General features: G+C 45.9%; 1 protein-coding gene across 1 annotated transcript in view; it reads right to left on the bottom strand.

The window, feature by feature from the left end:
- Nucleotides 1-15,078, bottom strand: part of cab39l (calcium binding protein 39-like) — a 258,002-nt gene that overhangs the window by 238,652 nt on the left and 4,272 nt on the right. The window contains exon 2 of the mRNA XM_072514243.1: nt 11,299-11,425. The gene's annotated coding sequence lies outside the window, so the exon portion shown is untranslated. The remainder of the gene's footprint in view (nt 1-11,298; nt 11,426-15,078) is intronic.

The raw sequence follows: 15,078 nt of genomic DNA, 5'->3' as shown, positions 1-15,078 counted from the left end.
AGGAGCGGCGTGGAAGAGATTAGAGAGGGCGTCCTGTAGGGGGACCAGCCTGCAGGCTATGGTGACAGCCCCATTGCCGTTCTCACCGAGGAACTATACCACGAGTCCGGTGGTGGTAGCTACACTGAAGATTTGGGGACAGTGGAGACGACATAGGGGAAAGACCGGAGCATTGGGGGGGTCCCCGATAAGAAACAACCATAGGTTTGCCCCGGGGGGAATGGATGGGGGATATGGAATGGGGCAAAGAGCAGGAATAACGCAACTGAAAGATCTATTTGTGGACGGGAAGTTCGCGAGTCTGGGAGCGCTGACCGAGAAATATGGGTTGCCCCAAGGGAATGCATTCAGGTACATGCAATTGAGGGCTTTTGCGAGGCAACAGGTGAGGGAATTCCCGCAGCTCCCGACACAAGAGGTGCAGGACAGAGTCATCTCAAAGAAATGGGTGGGGGATGGTAAGGTGTCGGATATATATAGGGAAATGAGGGACGAAGGGGAGACTATGGTGGACGAACTAAAAGGGAAATGGGAAGAAGAGCTAGGGGAGGAGATCGAGGAGGGGCTGTGGGCAGATGCCCTAAACAGGGTAAACTCGTCGTCCTCGTGCGCCAGGCTAAGCCTGATTCAGTTTAAGGTATTACACAGGGCACATATGACTGGAACACGGCTCAGTAAATTTTTTGGGGTGGAGGATAGGTGTGCGAGGTGCTCGAGAAGCCCAGCGAATCATACCCATATGTTTTGGTCATGCCCGGCACTACAGGGGTTTTGGATGGGGGTGACAAAGGTGCTTTCGAAAGTAGTAGGAGTCCGGGTCGAACCAAGCTGGGGGTTGGCTATATTTGGGGTTGCACAAGAGCCGGGAGTGCAGGAGGCGAGAGAGGCCGATGTTTTGGCCTTTGCGTCCCTAGTAGCCCGGCGCAGGATATTGCTAATGTGGAAAGAAGCCAAGCCCCCGGGGGTGGAGACCTGGATAAATGACATGGCGGGGTTCATAAAGTTAGAGCGGATTAAGTTCGTCCTAAGGGGGTCGGCTCAAGGGTTCACCAGGCGGTGGCAACCGTTCGTCGAATATCTTGCGGAAAGATAGATGGGGGAAAAAAGAAGGCAGCAGTAGCAGCCCAGGACTTGGGGGGGGGGGGGGGGGGGGGTGGCCTGAGACAAGGCAGTTGCCAATTAGGGCTAGTTTTTATTTTTGTTATTTAATATTTATTTATTTGTTGTTGTTTTTTTTTGTTTAAATAAAAAAGGTCATTATTATCTGTATTGTTATAATGTTGTGTAAAGGATGCACAATGTACTGTGTTGGTTGACCAAAAATTTTCAATAAAATATTTATTAAAAAAAAAGAGAATTTTTCAAGTCAGAGGATATGAGTCAACCAATTCTCACTCATCACTTCGTAACTCGCTACAGAATACTATTGAGACCAACTATCTTCCCCCTCATTTAAAGAGCAGTGTATATCAAACGAAGGGCGACAATTTTGAAGTAGGAAAAAAAATCAAGAAGCATATACTAAAATACAAAAATGTTTTCATCACTGGAATATGCTGACCATCGCGTTTTGTTCATCTATGGTTGATTATCTTGTTACAATCCTCAGAGAGACCGATTCTGAGATTTGAATTCCCGGTAACCAACTTAACATATGCTAAGATTTCACATTAAGACTTTTACTGCAATAAACAAACTAAAATCAACATTGACTAAGCATTACTTAGTTGTTAACAAATACACAAAAACTACAGAAAAGCCCTTAATAGTGTTTTAACACACTTTAAATTTATATTAAAAAAATGTGGTGTGGAGTTTTAGAGTACCCAATTATCTTTTTTCCAATTAAGGGCAACTTAGCTTGGTCAATCCACCTAACCTGTACATCTTTGGGTTGTGGGGGTGAAACCCACGCAGGCACAGGGAGAATGTGCAAATTCCACACGGACAGTGTCCCAGGGCCGGGATTCGAATCTGGGTCCTCAGCGTCTAGCCCCAGTGCAAACCACTGCGCCACATGCTGCCCTAACTCCACACCACTTTTACTTGTTACAGAACACTCTGGATTACAGCAAGTAACCCAAGTTACTCCCAGCTTCTAATGGGCTCACTTCTCCCTGCTTCACTGGCCCAGAACAAAGTCCTGTGACCAAAGGTCCTTTTCCTTAGTGTTCTGATAAATATGAAACAAGCTTCCAATATCATGGCCCATTCAGTGATTCCTTACCCTGGCCTCGCCAGGATGATCTTCCCAGTGATCTCAAATTTCCAAGAATTGTGTCTCTTTGACTAGAAAATGTCATCCCTTCGGCATTTTGTGTGGTAGCTAACAAAGAAACAGCCTTTTTCTCTCTGCTGACTACAGCAGTTGCTGTCCTCTCTCTGTCTGGGAGCCCCTCTCTCTTTCTGCCCATGGTTTATTTTTGAATCAGACTGCCTGGGAGTCTGCAGGTCTGTCCTTGGCAAAACCGGCTGCTCGGTACTTTGTTTTCAGATGTTAAATCTGACACATACATTTCAATAGCAGCTCACCTGGACCCCCATCCCCATGGTAACCAGACCACATAGGCTCATCAATGGGCAGCACATCAATGGGCAGCACTAGCAAGAGGTCACATTTCCCTTTTCATTACACCATTTTACCCTGAATTTAAAAAAGAGACAGCATAACCATCTTATAAAACCTTGCAATTATAATACCTCCAGTTACTGGAATGTAAAATGGGTAAATCTATAAGTATACTGCCTTTGGGAAGGCGGAGTGTTCTGAACCAGGAGTTAAAACATACTGATGGGGGAGAGCAGAGGTGCTATGTGCTGGATCTTTGTACTTGGTTTGACAAAAATATTTTGATATTAACAGGCTCCAAACTTGGAAGCATGCTTCATTCCACAGCTTAACACAAGCACAAGAAATTGACTAATATGCCTGGAACAAAAATCTCAAACACACTTTATAAACTTGATGCATCTAAAAATAGGAGATTCTTTTTTAAACAAAGTACAAATGTCATTCACGAACCTTGTAGTTCTTTTGTCCAACATCCAATGTAGGAAATCTTAAAACAATTTCACCAATGGGCAAATCTACTCCTAAACTACAGCAAACCGTCTCCAATTATGAAATAAATGAAAACCATTAGAACATAGAACATACAGTGCAGAAGGAGGCCATTCGGCCCATCGAGTCTGCACCGACCCACTTAAGCCCTCACTTCCACCCTATCCCCATAATCCAATACCCCTCCTAACCTTTTTGGACAGTAAGGGCAATTTAGCATGGCCAATCCACCTAACCTGCACGTCTTTGGACTGTGGGAGGAAACCGGAGGAAACCCACGCAGACACGGGGAGAACGTGCAGACTCCGCAGTGACCCAGTGGGGAATCGAACCTGGGACCCTGGCGCTGTGAAGCCACAGTGCTAGCCACTTGTGCTACCGTGCTGTCCATTAAAACAGTAGAAATTGCATCAAGGAGCCACTTGCATTTAAAAAATGTACAAGAATGTGAGGTTTTATAAGATGGATATGCTGTCTCTTTATGCAAAATGGCATAATAAAAAGGGAAATGTGGCCTCTTGCTAATGCTGCCCATTGATGAGCCTTTGTGGCCTGGTTAACATGGAGACAGGGGGTCCAGGTCAGGTGCTTTTGAAATGTGTGTCTGGCTAAATATCACAAGTATCAAATATACTGCAGTATTTCATCCAATTAGGTACTCTTTAATGTAGAGTTAAGATAGTCTTTGCTAAGGGCAGCATGGTGGTGCAGTGGTTAGCACTGCTGTCTCACGGCGCCAGGTTCAATCCCGGCTCTGGGTCACTGTCCGTGTGGAGTTTGCACATTCTCCCTGTGTTTAAGAGGGTTTCGCCCCACAACCCAAAGATGTGCAGGGTAGGTGGATTGGCCACACTAAATTGCCCCTTAATTGGAAAAAATTTATTGGGTACTCTAAATTTGAAAAAAAAGATAGTTTTTGCGAGCATCATATTTCGGTCTGGGTTTGAGTGTAAATCAAGTGAAAAATCATGCAGCAATCCAGCAGGTCCGAAGGTCATTTTCTCTGATGCTGACTCCAAATTACCACTTAAGAAATTTAACTTCACAATTTGAATTCTCAATCTCTGGACCATAACCACCATTGCTCTACATTACGTAACTGGGATACCAATTTTCACCAATCTTCGAGGCATGCTGCGGCTCAGCTAGTAATCCCAAAGCCTTCACTTTTGTGGTTCTGCTTTCTAATTTAGCCCATAGCTGAACATACTCCCTTAGCAGAACCTCTTTCTTAGTCCTACCCATGTTCTTGGTATCCACATGGACCGCGCAACTGAAATTTTTCCCTCCTATTCCAAGTTTCTCTCCAGCCACAAGGAAATATCTTTAACCTGGCACTGAGCAGGCAACACAGCCTTTGGAACTCACTCTCAGCTGCAGAGAACGGTATATTTCTCTTGAACTTACTGTCCTCAATTACTACTGCATTCCTTTATGCTTGCCCAACCTGGAATGCAACCCCCTCCCTTACATTTGTGCTGTGGTCAGTTTGCTCATTCTACCTGCAATCCCTGCTCTTGCCCATACATGCTGCAAGAATCTTGCACCTGTTGGACAAGTGCACAGGCTGAGGCTCCCCCAGTGCTACCTTCTGGATCCACATAGCTGCCTCACTTCTTGTCCCTGACCATGAGCCGAATTGGAGGGGACTGTCTCTTGGAACAACGTGTCCAGCTAAGTTTCGCCCTTTCTGATGCATTACCACATCCTAAACTCACACCTCAGCACTCCAGCTCTAAACTGAAGTTGCTAGAGCTGCAAACATTCATTGCTATGAATCACACTAGTGTCCACCTGGCCCTACATGTTGCAGCTGCAACACATCACCTGCTCTTTGATCTCAATTATATTTGATTTAATTAGTTAGGATTTCACATCTTCAAATATCACTCAGTGATTGTTTAGCTATAAAAGACCCCCCCAGTGCTCTACCTAGACAGCAGTGAAATGGTCAAAATAGTGTACTGGGACTAAGCGTCCCTTTAGCCCTCTCAAAAGAGGGCATTTGAATCTATTTGCATTTATTTAGTAATTTAGATAAATGCAACAGGTTCAGTTATTATTTTAAATAAATTTAGAGCACCCAATTCATTTTTTCCAATTAAGGGGCAATTTAGCGTGGCCAATCCACCTAGCCTGCACATCTTTTTCGGTTGTGGGGGTGAAACCCACGCAAACACAGGGAGAATGTGCAACTCCACACAGACAGTGACCCAGGGCCTGGATCGAACCTGGGACCTCGGCGCCGTGAGGCTGCAGGGCTAACCCACTGTGCCACCGTGCTGCCGTCCAGGTTCAGTTATTGATTCATAAATAAAATCATCACCGGTACAAATCAACAGACAACTTCAGAATCTCTCCCTCTCTCTGGATAAAGCCCTGAAGGGTGTTTTGGCGACAATGAACTTCTGTGCAGGTGTGTGGTTATGTTTGGCAAGGTAGTACAGCGGTTTGGTGTTGCCTTCTGAGATGGGTGACCAGGAGTCTCTCCCGCTCTTACCTTCTGCCACTGGGATTTGTGGAAGGATTTACAAGTTGACACTCAACCTGTTTGGCCACGTAATGAGCACACCTTCTTTGGCCTTCAAGTCATGGACTAAGAATTCAACCCAGAGCTGGTGGTTCAGAGAAAAGGACACAGCCAACTGCGCCACAAGACCAATCTTCAGAATATTAGCTGCTTTAAGATTGAAGGTTATAAACTGTGGTTTGATTTGTACAAAAGTTGCAAGTGCGTTTGTTCTTGTGTTTAATAGAACCTTCGTCATAAAGCCGGAGATTTGGATTATGATTCTGACCCTCAATAAGAAAATTATTTTAGAAAGCATGTTAAGATAAACTCTTCAGGCGACTTCCAATGACACCATGTAGGTGGAGGTCACACATTGGGTGGCTTTTCCTACAGCATTCGCTTTTTGGCCCTTTTCACATGGATTTTGGGGAGAATTTAACCAAAGGATGTCAAAATACGAGAGGATACTGGAAGAAAGGGTGTGACAGTCCGTTGGCAAGCTCGGGTTCAGTGGGCAGTGCTGTGGGAGGAAGGCTGGCAGGAGCATGTTCGCCGGTGGGGGTGGCTGAAGTGATGCCGATTGAATTCGAGCGGCAGTTTGTCAAGCATTTCGATAGGCATCAAAAGACCTCCTGATAAAGGAGGCCTTGGGAAAGACGTTGACGGCGGTGCAGGAGCAAGGAGGTGTTGAAGGGGGTGGAGGAAGCATTGTCACGGCATAGCGACCAGTTCACCTCAATGGGCGAGGAGCTGCAGAAGGTGCAGGAGAGTAACAAAGGGCTGAGAGCCAAAGTGGAGGACCTGGAGAACAGATCACAAAGGCAGAATTTGAGGATCTTGAGGGTTTGCCCAAGGGGCTGGAGGGCCGGGAGCCGACAGAGTATTTTTCGGAGATGTTCGCCAAATTGTTGGGGGCGGAGGAGGGCCCCTCCCTTTATGAGATGGGCAAGGCTCACCAGTCGCTCCAGCTGAAGGCAAATGAACCACCAAGAGCTGTGATTGCCTGCTTCCAGAGCTACCAGGTGAAGGAAAAAGTGTTGAGATGGGCAAAGTTAAACCGAGAAACGAGGTGGGAAGGCAGTGGTATTATTTGTACATGCCAAGGTCTCATGGCGGAGCAGGCAAGGAGGCGGGCGGCCTTTAGTCAGGCAAAGGCGGCATTGTATTTTGTAGTGGGCCGTTTTGGGTGGTCCACCAGTGAAGCTGATGGTCACACACACACAACACCAGAGACTACTATTTCGCAATAGTGGAGGCATTCGTAAAGGCTAAAGGACTGGGACTGAATGGAATTTGGACTTTGCGGTTTTTATCTATTTTTTTTTCTTTCACGTTGGGACTGGATCGGGGTAATTTGTTTAGATTTGTTTCTTCTGTGTTGGGGGACTATTGTATTGGGAGTGTTTGGAAGGTTTGGGCGTGAGGGGTCTTTGTGCTGGTTTTCTTTTTGGTAAAGGGGGGGGGGGAGCTGCAGCTGTTGGAACCTGAATGAGCAGGTTTTGTTGCTCCTGGGAGGTGAGAGTGGTGGGGGGGATGGGGGCAATACAGGGAGAAGTGGTTTCAAGAGGAGGTGGCTGGGGGATTTCTGGAAACTGGGGGGAGGGGGGGGGATTTGGCCAGGAGTAGGGGTGACCCAGGGTAGGGCGGGGCCAGGAGTGGCAGGTACGACTGATAGGAGGGGCGGGTGGGTGAGAGTTAGTGTATGCGGAGGATCCTATCCCAGATCTTCTGGTGAGGAGAAAGGAATTATAGGCAAAGTTTGACCTTCTGTCCACAGGAAAGGCGGTTCGGAAGTTGAGGCGGGCGAAGGGGGCTGTATAAGAGTATGGGGAGAAGGCCAGTCACTTGCTGGTGGGCCAGCTCCACCGGCAGGCGGCTGCGAGAGAGATTGTTCAGGTCCTGGTTGGGGCAGAGGAGTTGGTGGGTGGCGCCGGTGCAGTTGAATAAGGCATTTGAGGAGTTTTATAAAAAGCTGTATTGGTCGGAGGCCCCAGAGGATGAGTCGGACAGGAGAGATCTTTTGGGGCAGTTGGAGTGAGTAGGAGAGATCAAGGCTGGAAGAGCCAGTGGAGATGGAAGAGGTTCAGGCGGTGATAGGGAAGATGCAGACGGGTAAGGCACAGGGGCTGGATGGGTTCCCGGTGGAGTTTTATGAAATATTTATGACTAGGTTGGAGCTTCTGTTAGCGGAGATGTTTGAAGATACAATGGTTAAGGGAACACCGCCAGAGACAATGGGGCAGGCATCCATTGCATTCCTGCTAAAAAAAGGAGAAGGACCCAGTAGAGTGTGGGTCAGATAGGCTGATATCTCTGCTAAATGTGGATGCCAAAATTTTGGCTAAGGTGTTGTTGTTGAGGTTGGAGGAATGCTTCCTGAAGGTGATTGGGGAGGATCATACGGGGTTCATCAAGGCAGGTAGTTGTGGTCGACCGTGCACTCTGTTAAATGTGGTGCTTTCTCCAGCAGAAGAGAGGGAGTCAGAGATGTTGGACGCTTTGGATGCGGAGAGGGCGTTTGATCGTGTAGAGTGGAGCTATTTGTTTGTAGCGTTGGAGAGGTTTGAGATTATGCTTAAATTTGTGGCGTGGGTTATATTGCTGTATAGGGAACCAAAGGCAAGTGTGCATACGAATGAGTTGAGTTTGGGGTATTTTCCATCACACAGGGGAACAAGACAGGGTGCCCCATGTCCCCCCTGCTGTTTACGCTGGCGATAGAGGGCATAGCAATGGTTGTATAAATGGAAGGAGATAATGAGGGTGGGGTGGAGCATAGGGGTCCCTGTATGCTGATAATCTGCTGTTGCGGAGGCGGCTCATTAGCACAGTGGTTAGCACTGATGTTTCACAGCGCCAGGGACCCGGGTTCGAGTCCCGGCTTGGGTCACTGTCTGTGCGGAGTTTGCACATTCTCCCAGTGTCTGTGTGAGTTTTCTCTGGGTGTTCCGGTTTCCTCCCACAAGTCCCGAAAGACGTGATGTTAGGTGAATTGGACATTCCGAATTCTCCATCGGTGTACCTGAAGAGGCGCTGTAGTGTGGCAGCTAGGGGATTTTCACAGTACCTTCATTGCAGTATTAATTCAAGCCTACTTGTGACACTAATAAAGATTACTATTATATCTCCAGCCCAGGTTCTTCGGTGGGGGATATAATAGGGCTGCTTAGGAGATATGGGGCCATTTCAGGTAATAACTTGAATCTAGAAAAGAGTGTTTTGTGGTGTCTTCTCTGGGGGCAGGAGCTGATTTGGTTGGGTTGCCATTTCGGGAGGCAACTACCCATTTTAGGTACGTGGGAGTGCAGGTGGCTCAGGACTGGGCCCGGCTTCCTCAGTTGAATTTCAAGAGTGTGGTGGGTGGGGTCAAGGTGGATTTCTCAAGATGGGACAGCCTTCCTCTATCATTGGCAGGTTGGGTGCAGGCGATCAAGATAAATATTTTGCCATGGCCTTTATTTCTATTTCAGTGTTTGCTGTTTTTTTATGGGGGTATGAAACGGTTGATCCCGCCATTTGTGGGCAGGTACAGTCACGAGGACTAGGAGAACGGTGCTCTAGAGGGGTAGCAGCTCGGGGGCCTGGCCCTGCCAAACCTGTTGTACTATTATTAGGTGGCGAACGTGGAGAAAGTGTGGGTTAGAGCACAGAGTCAGAGGCTTTGTGGGTAAAGATGGAGGCAGGCTCTAAGAGGTTGGGGTTGCGGGCGCCGGCAACAGTTCTGCTTCAGTTTGCCCCAGGAAAACATTTGGGGAATCCGGTGGCGGTATCCACGTTGAAGATATGGAGGCAATTTCTCCAGCATTTTAAGTTAGGGGTAGGTCGAAGCTGATGCCAGTTCAAGAGAATCATGTATTTGAGCCAGTGAGGTTTGATGCTAGGTTTCGGGTTTGGAGGAACTAGGGGTGATGGAAATGAAGGACTTCTCCTCACTGTTGGAGGGGGTGTTGTCAGTGATAGGACTGGATGCGGGGTGGGGTCATCTCTGTGATCTACAGGAGGATTTTAGAGGGGTTTGTCGAATCCCAAGTTTCTTTACCCGTCAGTCTGGCCTCAATAAAAGTCGAGATGGATTTGCAGGTACAGCATTAGTTATTTTATTTAGCTTGCAAGCGTTCCTCAATTCTCAGGAGCGCGAAGTACATTCTGCTCCATGGACTTCTGGAATCAAGTGAGGATGTGGAACAAAGGAATCTGTACTGATACATTCAAATGGCATCAAGTTTCACATACACGATGCCCATAGGTCATCCTATATCCCTCCTGACCTGTTGATCTATTCTGATTGGCTCACTTCCAATCCCTTCCTCTGGCCCCTATTACCCAGCATCCTTTTCTCCTGCTTTGGTGGACACACCTCTTCCTGCTTTTCCATGCGGTCTGAAATCCTTTGTCTGTGAACTCACCAGAATTAGACTGGCCTACCTCTACATTACATTAACTAATATTTCTAAAGTAACTATTTTATATCATATTCGTCAGGTTAAGGCCAAGAGGGAGGAGGAGCTGGGGGTAGCGTTGGAAGAGGGATTGTGGTATGAGGTGCTGTGGAGGGTGAATGCCTCGACCTCATGTGCAAGGTTGCTGTTGATACAGCTAAAGATGGTGTGTAGAGCGTACCTGACGCAAGTTGAGGGTGAGCTAGTTGTTTAAGGGGGCGGAGGACACTTGCGAGCAGTGTGGAAGAGGCCCGGACAATCACGTACAAAGTAATAATTTTATAATAAACTTTGTCACAAGTAGGCTTACAATGAAGTTACTGTGAAAACCCCCTAGTCGTCAAATTCCAGTGCCTGTTCGGGTATACAGAGGGATAATTCAGGATGTCCAAATTACCTAACATGCACGTCTTTTGGGACTTGTGGGAAACCCACACAGACACGAGGAGAATGTGCAGACTCCACACAGACAGTGACCCAAGCCTGGGACCCTGGCGCTGTGAAGCCACAGTGCTAACCACTATGCTATCGTGCTCTCCTGGTCCTGCCAGAAGGTGGTCAGCTTCTCCACCCTGTGCCTCGGTATGGCTGGGGGATCTGTTGGAATTTCTGCATTTGGAAATGGTCAATTGAAGGGTTCCCAAGAGATATGGTTTGTTCGTCTTACATTTTAAAGAGCTGTTTACCGTCACTGTTAAGGGGAGGGTGTTTGTGTTGATTTTGCGTTATGTTGTGTATTTACTATGTTAAAATATTAAAAACTTAAATAACTTTTTTTTTTAAAAGATAAACTTTGCAGGTCAAGTAGTATACATTCAGACACGGTAAGCAACTGCATGGCAATATTTGAACTTGCAATAATTTTCCACAGCTTGTTTCCTAACTCAGCCTAGAAAGAAAAAAATGTTCTTCACTAAACAGGGAACAAGTCGAACTCAACTAAACCTTCTACCGTTCTTGGGCACATCTTCACAGTTGTTTACATAGTGTACTGGCAGAGACCTGCATTCAGGTTTATTGCTCATCTTCTTTGGCAAATAATTGTCCTTTGCATTTGTGTAGGGGAAGAGGGATATAAAGGACATAGAATAGAGAAAAGAAGTGCAAGAGAGACTCCCAATGCATCATCACTAATACATAGAAAAATTAGAAAGTGAGCCCTTCCATACAACAAACCTCAGCAGAAATGTGGCTTTTGAAAAAGTGGGAACACTGCCTTTGCAATTCCACCCAAAAAGTAGCAACGTTAATAAATTTAACGCACCAAAAACACGTCAGTTTCTTACCTCTTTGGTAGACTGTGGGTAAGGCACGCAAAGAAACAAAATATGTCTTTTCAGCAAGAAATTTTCAGCAACCAAGATTTGTCGACAGCCTTTTAGTTCAGCAGGACTTTAAGCTTCAGTACTTCACCTAAAATAAAAATAATTCAGAGCTAAACAGTCGAGCTAAAAACAGAACTGATTTATTCAGCACAGACTGCTTCTTTGCTGAAGTTCAAATTATGTATGCATATAAACTAATCTCAATACATCAATTAATTATACACATGGTGTTGGACATCACCCATATGATTCATTCTGAAATTTCATGTATTATAGCCTGCATATATTAATAGCAAACATGTAAATATTTAGCTTGAGATGAGCATTAATTTTGAGGTTCATCCTGAATAAACTGCTGTCAGATCATATTGCTGCCATGTAACAGAAAATTAGATAGCGACTCAATACAGAAAGCTTCAGGGGTGGCACGGTGGCTAGCACTCCTGCCTCACAGTGCCAGGGACACGAGTTTGATTCCAACCTCAGGTGACTGTCTGCGTGGGTTTCCTCCAGGTGCTCGGGTTTTTTCCCCCAGTCCAAAGGTGTGCAAGTTAGGTAGACTGGACATGCTAAATTGTCCCTAGGTGGGGTTACAGGGATAGGGCCTAGGTTAGAGTGCTCTTTCAGAGGTTCGGTGTGGTGCAGGCTTGATGGGCCAAATGGCCTCCTTCTACATTTTTATGATTCTATGGGATGACACAATTTCAATTTGTTCAACATTTCGATTTACAAATCGAAACCATCCTGCTAAATACTAAAAAAAATGTTATCAGCTGATTGGAGTTCCTTTAAAGATGACTAATATAGAGCCGAAGAGAAGGGCAATAGAACTTTGTATTGACAGACAGGTACAGTTTTTTTTCACTCCTTGTACCAAATATCTAGTGTAGCAAGCAATTGTGCTTTTGTTTATTCATTTCACAAAATACCACTAGGACTGTCATCTAACCTAAGCACGTCCAGGATAGGCTACTTCACTTAACAAGTTCTGCTTCAACATTAGCATCAGTTATAGAACAAAGAAAAGTACAGCACAGGAACAGGCCCTTCAGCCCTCCAAGCCCGTGCCGCCCGACTAAACTACAATCTTCTACACTTCCTGGGTCCGTATCCCTCTATTCCCATCCTATTCATGTATTTGTCAAGATGCCCCTTAAATGTCACTATCGTCCCTGCTTCCACCACCTCCTCCGGCAGCGAGTTCCAGGCACCCACTACCCTCTGTGTAAACAAAACCTGCCTCGTACATCTACGATAAACCTTGCCCCTCGCACCTTAAACCTATGCTCCCGAGTAATTGACCCCTCTACCCTGGGGAAAAGCCTCTGACTATCCACTCTGTCTATGCCCCTCATAATTTTGTAGACCTCTATCAGGTCGCCCCTCAACCTCCGTCGTTCCAGTGAGAACAAACAGAGTTTATTCAACCACTCCTCGTAGCTAATGCCCTCCATACCAGGCAACATTCTGGTAAATCTCTTCTGCACCCTCTCTAAAGCCTCCACATCCTTCTGGTAGTGTGGCGACCAGAATTGAACACTATACTCCAAGTGTGGCCTAACTAAGGTTCTATACAGCTGCAACATGACTTGCCAATTCTTATACTCAATGCCCCGGCCAATGAAGGCAAGCATGCCGTATGCCTTCTTGACTACCTTCTCCATCTGTGTTGCCCCTTTCAGTGACCTGTGGACCTGTACACCTAGATCTCTGACTTTCAATACACTTGAGGGTTCTACCATTCACTGTATATTCCCTACCTGCATTAGACCTTCCAAAATGCATTACCTCACATTTGTCCGGATTAAATTCCATCTGCCATCTCTCTGCCCAAGTCTCCAATCTAAATCCTGCTGTATCCTCGGACAGTCCTCATCGCTATCCGCAATTCCACCAACCTTTGTGTCGTCTGCAAACTTACTAATCAGACCAGTTACATTTTCCTCCAAATCATTTATATATACTATGAACAGCAAAGGTCCCAGCACCGACCCCTGCGGAACACCACTAGTCACAGCCCTCCAATTAGAAAAGCATCCTCCCATTGCTACTCTCTGCCTTCTATGACCTAGCCAGTTCTGTATCCACCTTGCCAGCTCACCCCTGATCCCGTGTGACTTCACTTTTTGTACTAGTCTATCATGAGGGACCTTGTCAAAGGCCTTACTGAAGTCCATATAGACAATATCCACTACCCTACCTGCATCAATCATCTTTGTGACCTCTTCGAAAAACTCTTATCAAGTTAGTGAGACACGACCTCCCCTTCACAAAACCACTAATACGTCCATTTGCTTCCAAATGGGAGCAGATCCTGTCTCGAAGAATTCTCTCCAGTAATTTCCCTACCACTGACGTAAGGCTCACCGGCCTGTGTTCCCTGGATTATCCTTGCTACCCTTCTTAAACAGAGGAACAACATTGGCTATTTTCCAGTCCTCTGTGATATCACCTGAAGACAGTGAGGATCCAAGGATTTCTGTCAAGGCCTCAGCAATTTCCTCTCTAGCCTCCTTCAGTATTTTGGGGTAGATCCCATCAGGCTCTGGGGACTTACCTACTGTAATATTTTTCAAGATGCCCAACACCTCGCCTTTTTGGATCTCAATGTGACCCAGACTATCTACACACCCTTCTCCAGACTCAACATCTACCAATTCCTTCTCTTTGGTGAATACTGATGCAAAGTATTCATTTATGGCACAGTTGGTAGCATTTTTGCCTCCGAAGTTCGAGTCCCACACCAGGAATTGAGCATGAAAATCAAGGCGGAGTAATATTCTGGGAGTGCCGTCTTTTGGATGAGATGTTAACTTGTTCCTCTTCCCCCCCTAGCCCCTGGGTCAAAATAACCAATTTTGAATAAGAGTCGTGGGGTTATCCCTGGTCTACTGGTAAATATCTATTCCTCAATCAACATGACAAAACAGTTTATCTAGTCATTGTCACATCTTTGTGGGAGTTTGCGGTTTACAATTTGGCTGCTGCATTTACTATGACAGTGACTACACTTCAAACGCATTTCATACATAGAGCACTTAGAGAATCCAGGGGCCATGAAAGGCACTATCTAAACAAAAGTCTCTCTTTATTCCGCAATTGTACTGCCACTTGTGCATGCAGCAATACAAAAGTGCCCTTATAACCTGGCAGTTAGGTAATACCTGAAATCTGGAATTAGGATTGCAAGAGCCACTCCTCCAAAATCTGTGTAATTTCACCATGAGGTTATCAGAGCAATAGCTTCAGTATATCAAACAAAGTCATTGACAAAGAACTTTGGGGTCTGTCAGACCTACTTCACCAGCTTCCCCTGAACCAAGAGTACATAGATTGGATGAGGCATTTACATTTTGTAGGTTGGCTACTTCAGTTACTCTCCATGTTAGCCTGGCCTTTGAATCAAAAGGCTGGAGATTCAAATTCCACATTTCAGCTCATAATTTAAGCTGATACTCCCATGCAGTACAAGAGGGACAAGCTTTTGATTAGATTTTAACAGAGGCTCAGTCTGCCCATCATACAGATATTAAGGTGTCCTTGGAACAACTTAAAAAAGGAGGGTACAATTGGTGTCCTAGGCAACATTTACAACGCCAAATGTAGGCATTTATCTCATTGTGGGACATTCTGTGCAAAAATGGTTTCTGCACTTTCTATGTCACAAATCAGTGATTACACTTCAAAACTACTTTGTTTGCTATGAAGCATTTTGGGATGTCCTGAGTTCACAGAAGTGGT

The sequence above is a fragment of the Scyliorhinus torazame genome, chromosome 8 (genome assembly GCF_047496885.1).
Source record: "Scyliorhinus torazame isolate Kashiwa2021f chromosome 8, sScyTor2.1, whole genome shotgun sequence".
Lineage (NCBI taxonomy): Eukaryota > Metazoa > Chordata > Chondrichthyes > Carcharhiniformes > Scyliorhinidae > Scyliorhinus > Scyliorhinus torazame.
The sequence above is the reverse complement of the archived record's forward strand: the minus strand, read 5'-3'. Positions and strand labels throughout refer to the sequence as shown.